General features: G+C 37.7%; 1 long non-coding RNA gene across 1 annotated transcript; it reads right to left on the bottom strand.

Annotated features, from left to right (window-relative positions):
- Positions 1 to 3548: 3548 nt before the first annotated feature.
- Positions 3549 to 7665, bottom strand: LOC311089834. The gene is made up of 4 exons (XR_014607766.1): positions 7577 to 7665; positions 5375 to 5561; positions 5134 to 5268; positions 3549 to 4699 (listed from the first exon to the last, which is right to left on the bottom strand). It is a non-coding gene; the product is annotated as an uncharacterized lncRNA (long non-coding RNA).
- Positions 7666 to 9310: the final 1645 nt, after the last annotated feature.

Raw genomic sequence — 9310 nt, forward strand, 5'->3', positions numbered from 1 at the left:
ATATCGCGATGTGTTCGGAATGAGACTTCTTCAGCGCGATTTCCTACTGATAAAATATAATTTTAAAAATATCAATAAACAGCAAAGCAATCCAGCTTCCCTGGCAATAACACCTAAATAATAACATTAAAAGAAATATTTAAACCATGATAAGATCTCGTGAATGAATGTTGATTAAACAGCTTCTCTGCTGCAACCCAGGCAGAAAGAATCGTGCTGTGATCACGAAAGATATGGAATGCCAAAGCTGACTTTATTATAAATAAATAAATACATAAATATACGAAGAAATGTAAAAAAGCAAAAATACATAAATAAATATACAAAAATATGTAAAAAAGTACAAATAAATGATTATTTATACTTTTATTTCCTTATTTATGTATAATTGTATTTTTTCCACACATTTATTTATTTATTTATTTTTATTTATACATTTATACATTTATTTATTTCCACTTTTATTTATTTCCACATTTATGTATGTATATATGTTTGTGTCTACATTTATTTATTTTCACATTTATTTATTTCCACATTTATTTATTTCCACATTTATTTATTTCTACATTTATTTATTTCTACATTTCTTTGTCCGTATGCTAATGAGGGGGGCGGGTTTTACCTCAGACATCAGCAATCGAGCTCAGAGTGGCAGTGCTGAAGCTTTGAGACCACAGTGACACCTTGTGGTGTGACCAAACGAAACTAACTGAGTAGTTTATCGATTAATATTAAGAACTTGACATATGATGATACCTATTTAAAGGTGGGGTATGTAATTCTCCTTTTTGGCCATTTTTTCAAAATCACTTGAAATCCTATTCCTAACCCACTTACAGCCACTGAGTTAGAAGCACTGAAATGAAAATTAAGCAATTTAATCATCTGTGGAACGGGCAGGACTCGAAAAACTCCAGCCAATCATTTCCAAGACCACCTAGAATCATTGGACAGTAAGTGCGTCAATCAAACTTTAGGCCCTGTTTACACGAGAACGCTCGCGGGTGAAAACGTAAAAATATTTTATCAGATGTGCCTTTCGTTTAGACGGCGACGGCGTTTTCGGGGCTTAAAAACGCAAAAAAGTGAAACCACCCTCCAGAGTGGAAATCTTAAAAACGCTCCACCGTCGCGTTTCCGTCTAAACGGTAAAAACGCAAAAGTTTGCTAGACAGTGAAGGCACCGATCAGTGCTTCACATGGCCACCTAGCCGCCTGCAGTGCATACTACATTGAATTTCACACACTTTTGCGTCACCATGTGCACGCAGATTTTCCCCCGATAACGCTCGTCTAAACGCAGAATAAAAAGTGATCACTTTTGCGTTTTCTCTTCAGATCGTTTCCGTGTAAACGTAGCCTTAATAAGGTTTGGGGGGAAAAAACGCCCCTGGAAATCAATTAATTAAGTTTGGGCTTTTAATCACATCTTATGTGTAGATGAGATATTTTGATAGTTTTGTAAAGGTTTTGCTGACAATTGGTCAATGGATGAATGGAAATAAGCTAATTTATTTAACCTAAAAGTACGCACTGTATGGTTAATTCCTAGTTATCATGTGACGTCACACCATTACGCCCACCTGGAGGGCAAAATAAGGCTTTCCTCCACTGCCCAGTCATTTTATCAGGTTTGTAGTTAGTATGAATGTAGTAAAACAGTGTTGTTAAAAGATCTAATTAAATTTATAGCCTACCACTTATTCATGATGCATACTTTGTACAGGTAAGTATGAACACAGAACAAATTATTTACAACAAAATAATATTGTTTGTCTTCTCCCCTTTACAGTATTGTTTGCCATCTAGTCCTGATCACAGAGTTTAGCTCCAAACCCAATTAAGCAGACCTGAGCAGCTGATCAAGGATCACCAGAAACTCTGCAGAACTTTGGTCTCAGTGTTCCAGTGTTCAGGTGTCCCAGTGTTGTAAGTTCAGAATTAGGGCTGGGGGAATGTTAAAAAAAAAAAAAAAATTTAATTAACGCAGCACTTTTTTTTGCCACGTTTTAATGATTTCCTGTTGCGGCTGCTATTGAAAAGCCGAAAATATGGGGATCGGGTTTCATTCTCGCACAGCTTTCATGAGCGGGTCTTTTCCGCTCCGTGTGCGCCGCCGCACTCTCCGTTTCGTGTGTCTGTGTGTGTGTGTGTGTGTGTGTGTGTGTGTGTGTCGGCGCGCTGCGCTCTCTGCTCAATGTTCGACTCCGTGTTTTCGCTGCACGTTCTGCTCTGTCGTTCACGGCCCAAACGCTCCAATCATGTACCGATCACGCACTGGAAAAGCAAAGTCCGCTCAAATAAGGTGAAATTTCTCTGTAGACTTCTGTTTGCTGAGCTGGGGCCCGTTCTTCGTACGTCGCTAACTCAGTTAGCTGGATTTGATTGTTGACGATTTGGCATGATCTTGGATTGTTTGGTTCTTCGACGCTCATCCTGGACTTGCTGTCATAGCAACAGGTGCGCAAGCTTAAACCTGCTCGGGAGCAGGCTTATTTCATGTAAACAGGATTAGATCGCGGCTTTATAAGCGGAGCTGATACGGGAAGTCCAGCGCAGCGCGATTTTGAGATGTAGCCTATATTTTTTCTCGTGACTCGTGAGATTGTCGTTTAGGCTACATTATTAAATTGTTGGAAACGCACATTTATTTTCGACTTGTCGGAGTCTGGCTTATACAGCACAAACTGTTTGCATTGCCCTAAGATAAGATTATTTGCGAGTGGCTCTTTCCTTACACTATTGGAGATGCGGAGAACTTGATGGAAAGTGCTGTCATTCAGTGTTTACCTGACGCTTTTAGGTTTAAAAAACAGTTTTAGGTTTTTTGTGGCATTTCCAAGCCACTGAATACCCAATGTTGTAAAGCAGTTTTTTTAAAGCAGTTTTTTATTTTTTTTTATTTTTAGGCTATCATAATTTTTTATGAAGATCATGCAATCATGACCATGCCGATTACAGTATGTGTCACTCGGTCTACACTAACGTGATTGGTACCATAAAAATGCTGGGTTAAAAATAACTCAACTTGGGTTGTTTTATAACTCAGCCGCTGGTTAAATATTGCACCAGCCCAGCAGTAGTTAATTTGACCCAGCAAGATGGGTCGGTCATATTTAACCCAACAGATGAGTTAAATATTCTACCCAAATGCTGGGTCAAACTAATTACAATTATGGGTTGATTTAACTACATACTTTGGTTAAATAGTGTACCCAAATGTTGGGTCAATTTAATTACAATTATGGGTTGATTTAACTACATATTAGTTATATAGTGTACCCAAATGCTGGGTCAAATTAATTACAATTCTGGGTTGATTCAACTACATACTTGTTATAAAGTGTACCCAAATTCTGGGTAAAATTAACCCAAATGCCAGATTAATTCTAACACATTACAGTACAATTTAAGAAAATAAATTGCAATAGACTACCCATAGCTATAAAACTGTTAAACTACAAACTTAGAACAGAATACATGCTAGATTTATGCATATATTATGCAATAAACACTTAAACAATACAAAAACAAAACAACAATGTAATCTCTGAATTTTTTTTTATTAACATTAATTAATTGCAACAATATAGTGGAACTGGTGCAGTTCATATAAAAAATATAGTGGAACTGGTGCAGTGGAGATTTGCATGCCTTGGCCTCATGAAGGTACTCCACCATGTTTATTCCAGGCTAAAAAAGAAAGAATACAAGAGAGCGAGAGTTAGAGAGTGCAAGTGAGTAAGGACCAAATGTCTACCGACTACTATAGTATAATTAAAATATTGACATTGTGAGGACCATTTTCCTGGTCCTCACTAGAGAAATTGTTTTATGATAAAGTCTAGTTAACTTTACAATTTGGAAAAGATTCGGTGCATTTATAATTCAAAAAGTTGAACTGTAATAGTCTACATCTCATTGCACATAACAAAATATTTTTTGATTAAGTCTTAGAGCATATAGCTCACATTACAGAAAACAATTTAAAAAAACGATTCAGACCTCAATTGACCTAAAAAGCCATAAATTGATTGATGATATATCATTACAATAAACATGCTCAGAAAACGAATGTGGCCCACCTATCTGACTATCCTATCTGGCCGATGGGCAGCGGGGTTAGGTGGTCAGATAGATGGGCCGCAAATGCTTTGTAGATTTAGAAGACTTCTTTAGAGTCAACCTCATAGAGTCAGATCCAAATTGGTTAAAATACAACAGTGTCAACTTTCTGATAATTATGTTAATTTCTGCACTCAATACTTTGTTGGTGCCTGTTTTAGAACAAATTACTGCATCAGTGCGGTGTGGTACAGAGGTTACCAGCCTGTGGCACTGCTGAGGTGTTCTAGAAGCCCAGGATGCTTTGATAGTGACCAACTTAAGCTTATAGAACAGCCATTTTCCGAATACTGTCAGGCTATATTTGATGCTTGTCCCCAAAAGTATAGTAAAAAAACACCTGGATATGCATGTGTGCGTGCACAGTCTTGAGCTCAGATATGTTGATAAAATGAATAAAGTTTCCCCTTTAGATGTGCTTGAGGACTTGCAGGCTTATGGTCGATGAAGGCCAAGCTGCATTCCTGAATGGTGTGGCAAACCACTTTCGCACCACGGCCATGGCCAACTCTCCAAGTTGTAGGTGGAAGCAAGGCTGGCAGCTGCCTCAGGGCGAGTTCCCCAACACCATCTGTAAGACATAGGTGTCAATACAATGTGGAATGGCATACCTGTGATTTCACAATCCCCGCAATATCGTCGCATAAATATCCTGCATATTCCATCGCATTTTTTAAGAAAACGTGCCACATAATCAAGGATTTTTGCCCGCAACAATCACAAAAAAACTCTGCGTTTTTCTGGAGGGACTGGTTAATGTTATTAGTTACACCGGTACCGCTGTGTTGACTCTGCTGTGAAAACTTGGCATTTTTTGTACCCAATTAGCATAAAGAGGCTGATGGATTTATTTAACTATTCCTATGATGATATCACTCACTATTCTCTATCCACTAAGTCACTATTCTGGCCAAAATTATGTGAAAAGTTTTTGGTCAAAAAACTTTAAAAATGTTGGAAAGAGGAATGCTAATATATTAATATATTATATTACGAATATATTACCTGGTGTTAATCCATCCAGGGGCAATGTCAGCTCTGTCTTGCTAGGTACAGGATCTTCTCAGCATAGATGGGTAGCCATGTTTCAAACAACTTTGATGCAGCATCCCAATGCAGGACAAGAAAGTTCTGTGCAATCTATAAAATGGAAAACACATTTTTAAAATTAATTCAATGTAGCACACTAATAAAACGTTTTAAACAATGCATCCTCATATTCAAGATCATATTTCCCTATACCTACCATGCCTTTGGTCATCAGGCGAGGGAACTCTTCGAGGATCTGATCGATGGTCCAATTGTAGTCCCTAATCCACTTGGCCCTGTAGACTGCGTGTTCTGCATGTAGGTCTCTATCTGGCTGAGGGGCTGAGAATTGTTTCTCAACCATTATTTAAGCTGTGACGCACGTTCGTCTGATATGGTACATTCTGTAAAAAAGAACAAAGTTGTCAGTCACTGAAATATGATTGTTTTGCTTCATCAAATAATTATTCCGTTTAATAATTACCTGGTATGAGAGCCCTTGCAAGAGTGCCATCAACTTAAGTTATACAAAATATAGAGAAAACAATCCTCCCTCTCTACAATTCATATGACAAATTGCATAAAGTTACATGTAAATTGTCTATGTTTTTACTGCACAATAATATTTGTGGCTGCTCACTGCATAGGGCACAGAAATATATTATATATTTAATGTTACAGGCCCCGCGCAGAAGGCCAAGTAACGTTAGAGAGACAGTTCTGCAAAATAAGTGCATCCGATCTTTATATGTATACATAACTTAAACCAAACACAAATAAAAGTAAACTCATAATGAACACTTGTAACTGGAGTCAATTTGAATCGAATTAAACGCATTTCACAATAACCTCGTGTGTTACAGCGTTCACAAAATGGCGGACAGTCTGCATAGACCTATATTCACAACCCCGAACGTCATTAACGTTACCCGAAATATCTGCGGTATGAACATATACATTTACATTACAGTGCATATTATCAAGTTGTTGTAACAATAGTACCTGCAAAATAACAGGACAAATTGATGAAACAGGAGACACCGCGTCACGTCGCACCAAATCCTCAGAAGATGTGAGGGCGCTGGCGCGCACAGAGTCCTCCTTTCTAGTGATGGGCATTCCGGCTCTTTTCCGTGAGCCGGCTCGTTTGACTCGGCTCACTGAAAAGAGCCGGCTCTTTTTGACTCACAAACGGCTCTTTAAAAAATATATGTTTTAACTCGCTGAAACTTAAAGTCCACCACACAACTGTGCAACGTGACTATTCACATATTTAATTGTCCATAACAACCCAAAAACTAGCCTGCTTGTCTTGCACATCTAATTAATGGGCAAAGTTATGACTGACTATTTTTCTTACCTTCTTTTTTTACTTTTTAATGTGGATATTATTGAGCTTGTAGAAGTTTAGCTCTTGCGTTCTTCTGAACATCTTGCGCTGCAATTGCCCGATGTCATTTCTGAGTCATATCAGACCATTATCTGTCTCTCTTTTAAATGCATATTCCACAGTGGTAGTAGGCTACGATTGGCTGTTTTAAAATATAATTAATATCGAAACAAAATAACCCAGGCGGTCTCATCTAAGAGACGTTTAGGCCTCCTCCAATAGTACTGACAGCTGGGCATAGCTTGCAGGTTTGCTTATAGCAAACTTTTTTCATTTGTTTGGTTCAACCGCCACCCGCCCGAATTTAATTAAAATATTATTTTTCGTCACGTCATCCGCCTGATCCGCGGTTTATCCGCATCTCTAGTGTGTGTGTGAGTTTGCTCGGCACTCCCTCATGCAGTTTAATTGGTTGACATCGCGTGTATGATTGACAGGAACAGAATGTGAGGCTGATCAGACAGTCGAAACAAATGTGTGTGCGCCTTTAGGCCTATATAATTATGTTTTTGTTGGTTTTTGAATTAGTCAATTATTTTAAATGCAATTAAAATCATTCATTATTTCATTATTAGCCTACATAATGATTTAATTTCTATAGGCTATATTTTTAAAAATAGAGTCGGCTCTTCAGATATGCGAGCCGGCTCCCGTCGTTCACCTACAAGAGCCGGCTCTTAGATCCGGCTCATTCGCGAACGACCCATCACTACTCCTTTCAGTTTTCAAAATTGTCCCGGTTTCTCACCACAAAAGACTATATTCTTACACTAATCCTGTAATGATTTACTTTCAAGTCCCACATCTCCGCATAAATAAAAATAAACTTTTGCTTAATGTATAATACCTTACAAAAATGTAATTCAGACCAAATAAGCAGGCTATCCGTGCTGATAACGGCTAAATGGCTAACGTTAGCTATTGTTAGCCAAACCAACCAACTAGCCTCGACATCGACAATATACAGATAGTAATTTAATAGGTAACGCAACACAGACAATGTGAATTAGACATGTAGTGTACACATACCTTTTATTATTTGTTTGCCTCGCTGGATGATCAGTCAGGTTCTCTGCTGTGACGAGCGATCGGTGTGTGGACTCTGGTGACGATATGATGACGTTCGAAGCACAAACAACCCACGTGCTGGGTCAAACGATATAATGTTGGGTTGATGGATTTTGACTCAACACATGAGTTGCACAAAATAACCCAACTTCCATATAAATAACCCATAATGGGTAAAGAATTTCATAACCCAGCGGTTGGGTAGATTAAATAACCCAGCATTTAAAAAAAAATACCCAACTTCCATATAAATAACCCATAATGGGTAAAGAATTTCATAACCCAGCGGTTGGGTAGATTAAATAACCCAGCATTTAAAAAAAAATACCCAACTTCCATATAAATAACCCATAATGGGTAAAGAATTTCATAACCCAGCGGTTGGGTAGATTAAATAACCCAGCATTTAAAAAAAAATACCCAACTTCCATATAAATAACCCATAATGGGTAAAGAATTTCATAACCCAGCGGTTGGGTAGATTAAATAACCCAGCATTTTTTAGAGTGTAGGCTACCATAGACTGCCATCAAGGCCTCAATTAAGGGGATTATGTGAACAGAAAGGGGGTTCACAATGTAAATGTGCAGCCCAGTTACTATTGGGATTCTTAATATTCCAGATTAATAATATTATATAAAAAAAAATAAAAAAAATAAAAACAGTTGACTAAAATCTTCCATATCACAAATGTGAAAGCAAAATGGTCAGGATCTGTGCATGACTTAAGAATTTTCAGAGATTCACATTTATGCACATTATTTGAAAGTGGTAAGAAAAGTTCCACAATTAAATATCAAGCTCACTGTATTACATACACTTATGCTGATCCTAACAGAACTGCATTTTTTCATAGGTGATTATGACATGTTCCTGCCTGCAGACAGGTGTTTTATGACCCTATTCCCTGACCCAAACCAGTTACAATGCAGCTCTAGCCAGGACAAGGACACACAATGAAATGAACTTTGGCTAACTAAAGGGAAGATTTCAGTGTCTCAAAAGTCTGAGGGTTGCACACCTGACAGGGCCTGTGACATTGTTGCATGTGCCATATTACACAACATTGCCAAAAAAACAACAACAAAAAAACACTTTTTCATTAAATGTTTAATAAAAGACAAATATGCTTAGTTCCTTGAGTTTTATTTCAATTGTTCTTTGTAAAGAAAAGCCAGTGGTCAAGTGCCTGCAACAAGAGATATTAGACACATGCCTCATGCAACAAATAAAAAGGAAAAGTTGGCTATACACTGCCCACCTGTAGGCCTATGTCTCCTCTGTCTGTGCAGACTCTTCTGTAGGCCTTTCTGTAGATGTGGAATCCTGAAACTTATATTGCAGCCATAAAGCATACAAGTATAAATTAAGTAAAGTTATTTATGCACTTGCAGGTAGGCTAGTTCCTCCATATAACAGTTATCTGAGAGGGTTTATTCAACTGTCCAGTGCAATGGAAACAAATAGACATTACATTCCTTTGGAAAGTTAGAAAATGTCCACTAACTGCACATATTTCAGCCACCACTTTCTTGGGAACAGATACAAGTGTTGGTGTATTATGTAAAAGTGCACAAAAGAGGAAAACACAATGTCATTACAATGAACTACACTCGGGAAAAGTCCGTTTTCACTTTCACAAGTCAAAGCAATTCATCATTAGGCCTACTCAAGATTTAACAGTTGAAATTACTA

The sequence above is a fragment of the Abramis brama genome (genome assembly GCF_963993115.1).
Source record: "Abramis brama genome assembly, chromosome: 9".
Classification (NCBI taxonomy): Eukaryota; Metazoa; Chordata; class Actinopteri; order Cypriniformes; family Leuciscidae; genus Abramis; species Abramis brama.